General features: G+C 34.5%; 1 pseudogene; it reads right to left on the bottom strand.

Moving 5' to 3' along the window:
- Window positions 1-1,435: 1,435 nt before the first annotated feature.
- LOC131819445 (large ribosomal subunit protein uL23-like) lies at window positions 1,436-1,973 on the bottom strand (annotated as a pseudogene).
- Window positions 1,974-6,558: the final 4,585 nt, after the last annotated feature.

The raw sequence follows: 6,558 nt of genomic DNA, 5'->3' as shown, positions 1-6,558 counted from the left end.
GCACTGGTAGTATTTGCTTTTTTTTTTTTTTTGGTCTCCCTATGTTCAGTTCCTTCTCTTTTCTTTATATTAGAAGTCCAATTGATAATATAACATCTTTTGTTAACATGGCTACAACTTTGAGCTACATTTAATACACATTATAATCGTCTTTCTCAAGAAGTCAATTTGGAGTTGGACGATTTGGATTTCCAACTAGATAATTAGTGTGTTATGACTATATCAACACAGATATTTTGTAAAATTTTGGATGACCTTTATGTCCAGATATGTATTCTGCAGTTAATCAGACAAGTTTATATTCAAGGAGACATAGCTTAATAGGATAATATAAGGGGGTTAAAAGACTCATTTAGAACTATATTAGTTAATATTCTGTTCACTTGTTACTTTATATTATAATTAAAATATATTTACTTGATTATTATTATTGAAAAGTGGACACCACTCAACAGAAGTTTGGTTAAGTCACTCTGGCACTATGACTCAGTTTTTGCACTAGAAAATTTTGCGTGCTTGAGAGGAAATTTCCATTATTTCCTTCTGTATCTAATTTCTAATGAAAGTAGGTTGATTTTGGCTAATGAAAGCAAATATCATCCTCAATGGGAAAAAGCTTGCAGCCTTCCCGTTGAGATCAGGAACAAGACAAGGATGCCCACTCTCACCACTCTTGTTCAACATAGTATTAGAAGTCTTAGCAACAGCAACCAGACAACAAAGAGAAATAAAAGGTATCCAAATTGGCAATGAAGAAGTCAAACTCTCTCTCTTCACAGATGACATGATTCTTTATATGGAAAACCCAAAAGACTCCACCCCAAAACTACTAGAACTCATACAGCAATTCAGCAATGTGGCAGGATACAAAGTCAATGTGCAGAAATCAGTGGCTTTCTTATACACTAACAATGAAAATACAGAAAGGGAAATTAGAGAATCGATCCCATTTACTATAGCACTAATAAGAACCATAAGATACCTGGGAATAAACCTAACCAAAGAGGTAAAGGATCTGCACTTGAGGAACTACAAAACACTCATGAAGGAAATTGAAGAAGACACAAAAAGATGGAAGACCATTCCATGCTCTTGGATCGGAAGAATAAACATTGTTAAAATGTCTATACTGCCTAGAGCAATCTATACTTTTAATGCCATTATGATCAAAATTCCACCGGTATTCTTCAAAGAGCTGGAGCAAATAATCCAGAGATTTGTATGGAATCAGAAGAGACCCCGAATCGCTAAGGAAATGTTGAAAAACAAAAATAAAACTGGAGGCATCACGTTACCTGATTTCAAGCTTTATTACAAAACTGTGGTCACCAAGACAGCATGGTAGTGGCATAAAAACAGATACATAGACCAGTGGAACAGAGTAGAGAGCCCAGATATGGACCCTCAACTCTATGGTCAATTAATCTTTGACAAAAGATTTTTTTTTTATCATGAAAAAACTGTATTTAGATTTAGCCAGCTGGACTCAGTTTAGATGATCCCAATTTTGTTGGCAACATCCAAAGCATCATAGTCAGGGGCCAGCCGAATGTATGCCTTCTTCTCTCCATCAGGCCTGATTAAGGTGTTGACCTTGGCTACATCAATGTCATAGAGCTTCTTCACAGCCTGTTTGATCTGGTGCTTGTTGGCCTTGACATCCACAATGAACACAAGTGTGTTGTTGTCTTCTATTTTCTTCATGGCTGACTCAGTAGTCAGGGGGAACTTGATGATGGCATAATGATCAAGCTTGTTTCTCCTGGGGGCGCTCTTTCGAGGGTATTTGGGTTGCCTTCAGAGACGCAGAGTCTTGGGTCGTTGGAACATAGGTGATGTGTGGATCTTCTTTTTTTTGTGACTGTGGACGCCTTTCAGCACCGCTTTCTTGGCTTTCAAAGCCTTTGCTTTGGCTTCGGCTTTGGGAGGGGCAGGGGCTTCCTTCTTAGCTTTCGGCGCCATTTTTGACTAAAGAGGAAAAAATATACAGTGAATAAAAGACAGTCTTTTCAATAAATGGTGCTGGGAAAACTGGACAGCTATATGTAAAAGAATGAAACTCGACCATTCTCTTAGATACAAAGATAAACTCAAAATGGATAAAAGACCTCAACGTGAGACAGGAATCCATCAGAATCCTAGAGGAGAACATAGGCAGTAATCTCTTCGATATCAGCCACAGCAACTTCTTTCAAGATATGTCTCCAAAGGCAAAGGAAACAAAAGTGAAAATAAACTTTGGGGACTTCATCAAAATCAAAAGCTTCTGCACAACAAAGGAAACAGTCAACAAAACAAAGAGGCAACCCACGGAATGGGAGAAGATATTTGCAAATGACAGTACAGACAAAAGGTTGATATCCAGGATCTATAATGAACTCCTCAAACTCAACACACACAAAACAGGCAATCATATAAAAAAAAATGGGCAAAAGATATGAAAAGACACTTCTCCAATGAAGACATACAAATGGCTATCAGACACATGAAAAAATGTTCATCATCACTAGCCCTCAGGGAGATTCAAATTAAAACCACATTGAGATATCACCTTACACCAGTTAGAATGGCCAAAATTAACAAGACAGGAAACAACATGTGTTGGAGGGGATGTGGAGAAAGGGGAACCCTCTTACCCTGTTGGTGGGAATAAATATGTAATGTATCAAATATACTTTTTATTTTATATTAAATATCTCCTATTCTTAGAGATAAAAGGTTTATGGATTTATTCAATGTATATAGAAATGAAGAGCTCAACAACAACCTTTTCAGATGCATTTATAATTTGTAGCTATGTAAAGCAGAGGTTGATGAATATTTAGTTTCTGACCAGGCTACTACAAATTTCTAACTTGTACATTTTTAAATGCTGGAATATTACCTTTGAAACATTTTTTGTATGAGTTTAACATTTTGTAAGAGACAGGTAGAGGTAAAATTTTAATTAAATTTGTGTCATTGACTTTGTCTTCCCTACATTGAAACTATATGGTGAGAAGCTATGGCTAGGGGAAGAGGAAGCTACAGCACAATGGAAAAGAAATTGAACAGAAACCATTTATCGTTTTAGTATTAGGGCATTATGTTCCATTATTATTCCAAGGTACTTTTGAACAGGGATATCTACCTATGTATTATACTTAATCTCTTGGTTCCCCCCAAATTAACCAATATTTTCTCTGAAACCATGTTGCAAAATAGTATGTATTATTAGAATATCTATTGTCTCAATGGCTTCAAATAATTTTGAAAATAAAATATTCAAACATGAGCACAGAACTCCTAAGCAAGTTCCACCTTAGAAAACCAAAGTACATTGTAGAACCCAAAGATAATTGAAGAAACATTTAAATGACAACTTAATGGATGGAGATAAAAATATCATTTTCCAAATCAATATTCTGCTTTTAATAGGTAAGACACAAATTAATGTCAAAATTAAAATAATGTACATTTTAATTTTATACAACAGAAATTAAAAAATACTAAAAACTCTCTGTCTTCTGGAATTTAAATATCAAAAACTTCTTAACAGTATGCATAAAAATCCACTTTGATTTCCATTTTATTACTTTCTTGTTGCTATAAAATCCCAAACACTTTATACACTTGTTGCAAGTATTGAATTTGAAATGTTTATGAGGTAATAATTCTTTTTAGCTTTCTGGGTACTAATCTCCAAGAAACTGAATTAAAAAATAACAACCTGGCAATCTTTAATCTTATTGTATAAACATTACATCATGACTAGAGTTCGTTCTAATTTATATTTGCATGAACCCTGTTTGACAGCAGATGAAAAACATTTTTACCCATCAAAGAGCAACTTTCATTTAGTTTCATTTATATATTCTCCACTTAAAATTCAAAGAACTCATAATAATTTTTTATCTTGTCTTTTCAATCAAGTATTTAACAGTTTAATTGCAGAATAGTCAGTAACTACAATTCAGTACTCAATATCTTATTTTTCACCAATTTTCCAGAAAGTGAAGGATGCATTTTTTTTCTGTGTATGTAATATAGAAAAATCTTCTATCTTAAAGTAATGTATCTTAAGACATAACTCTGATCAGATGCTGGCGAGGATGCGGAGAAAGGGGAACCCTCCTACACTGTTGGTGGGAATGCAAGCTGGTGCAGCCACTCTGGAAAACAGCATGGAGGTTCCTCAAAATGTTGAAAATAGAACTGCCCTATGACCCAGCAATTGCACTATTGGGTATTTACCCTAAAGATACAAATGTAGTGATCCAAAGGGACACATGCACCCGAATGTTTATAGCAGCAATGTCCACAATAGCCAAACTATGGAAAGAACCTAGATGTCCATCAACAGATGAATGGATCAAGAAGATGTGGTATATATACACAATGGAATACTATGCAGCCATCAAAAGAAATGAAATCTTGCCATTTGCAACAACATGGATGGAACTAGAGCGTATCATGCTTAGCGAAATAAGTCAAGCAGAGAAAGACAACTATCATATGATCTCCCTGATATGAGGAAGTGGTGATGCAACATGGAGGCTTAAGTGGGTAGAAGAATAAATGAAACAAGATGGGATTGGGAGGGAGACAAACCATAAGTGACTCTTAATCTCACAAAACAAACTGAGGGTTGCCGGGGGGAGGGGGTTGGGGAGAAGGGGGTGGGATTATGGACATTGGGGAGGGTATGTGATTTGGTGAGTGCTGTGAAGTGTGTAAACCTGGTGATTCACAGACCTGGGGATAAAAATATATGTATATAAAAAATATATGTTTATAAAAAATAAAAAAAAAATAAAAAAAGACATAACTCTGATCAAATTATCTATTTACTCTTGGTCTAGCATTACACAAAGTAGAAACATGTACATTCTCAAGGTCCCCAGAATACCATTGGTCAGGTTGTTGAATATGTGTACTAGCCAAGGGTACTGACAGTAATTTTCATCCCTGCTGGTTGTTAAGAGTTTTCAATAAAAGGGTGGAGCCATTGCATTAATTTACAATAAACTCTTTGAACTTTCTGAGTATTAAATAAAGCTTGATTCTAAAGGGTTTATTCTGAGGAAGGCAATATTAGTTTAGCTATATAAAAATCAGAATTTGAACAAAATGAAAGAGAGAAATGTACTTTTAAAAGATATATAAAAATGTACTTAAACTGCTAATATTCTATACAATTAGTTACTTTCGAGTTTAAATGAAACTCAATTCAATTCTGTTCAGCTAACAAGAAGTTTCCAGTATTGTGTTTAAGTAAGCTGGCAAAGGTGTGGATTTTTCTGTTTATTTATAAAGAAAACTCATACTGTTACAGAGATGAGCTTTTAAATAACTGACATAATATTTTGATACTTTAAACATTTTTTCTTTTCATTGAAAAGATGGTAAATAAAAGAGCTGAATTTTAACTGCCATTGTTCTAGTTGCATTTACTTTTTAGCATGTTGAATAACTAATAATCATTTTGTCAGAAATATATACTGTCTTCAGCTGCTTCAAAATTAGTGGACATGCTTGTTTCACTTAACAAATTAATGCATAACGTTCAAATATTCACTAGAATAAAATTTATAATATTGAATACTTTTTGGTTATTTTAAGTAGTTACTCAACATAATCACAGAATGTTTTACACTTACTATTATTCAGGTTGTTTTCCGTAAGTATTGGATTTCTAAAAATCCTCTCTCAGAACTCCCCAATCAAAGGCCAGTGATTTCAGAGATTTGTCTCAATTTAAGGCAAAAAATGCAGATGTTTTTTATAGGTCATATGGTCTGTTTTATAAATGGATTTACTCTCAGGTCTTTCTCAGATTGGAATACAAACACACAAATACAGTTTATTAAGCAAGTAGATACTTCTGTGCACCTGAAGATTGTCTTCATCATTTTAATGGACCAAAGACATGCTAAATAAGAGAGTTGAGAATAAAACTATCTCAGCCTTTTTTTATGAAAGCAACCTAATATTACCATCACATTATTACATAATACTGTAATTTCATTCACAGAACTAAACTAAACTAAACTAAACTAAAATAAATCTCATCTTTTCTCATGGAAAGCATTTTAAAAGTGTTATTATGGAATATAAACACTATCAGTAACATCAAATACCAAACACTGATTAGGGACTCTGAATAGTTAACTGTGGCTTTTCCTCTTATTGATTGGAACATGGGCAAGTACTATAATCTTCCCCAACCATTATTAATAAGAGAACATTTTGTTCTGATAATGCCATTGTTAATAGACCACTAACTTATTAAAATAGTATCTGAAGCAAATACATTTACATTAAAGACTGATGAATCTAAACAATTCTTTCTTACCTAAGATGGTTTAAAAGACTTACACTAAGGCTCCTGGGCAGCTCAGTCGGTTAAGCATCTGCTTTTAGCTCAGGTCATGACCCCAGGGTCCTGGGATCCAGTCCCACACTGGGCTCCCTACTCAGTGGGGGAGCCTGCTCCTCCCTCTCCCTTTGCCCCTTCCCTGCTTGTGCTCTCTCACTCACTCTCTCTCTAATAAACAAACAAACAAAAAGCCTCACACC

The sequence above is a fragment of the Mustela lutreola genome, chromosome 1 (assembly GCF_030435805.1).
Source record: "Mustela lutreola isolate mMusLut2 chromosome 1, mMusLut2.pri, whole genome shotgun sequence".
Lineage (NCBI taxonomy): Eukaryota > Metazoa > Chordata > Mammalia > Carnivora > Mustelidae > Mustela > Mustela lutreola.
Note: the sequence above shows the minus strand (reverse complement) of the source record. Positions and strands in the feature narration are given on the sequence as shown.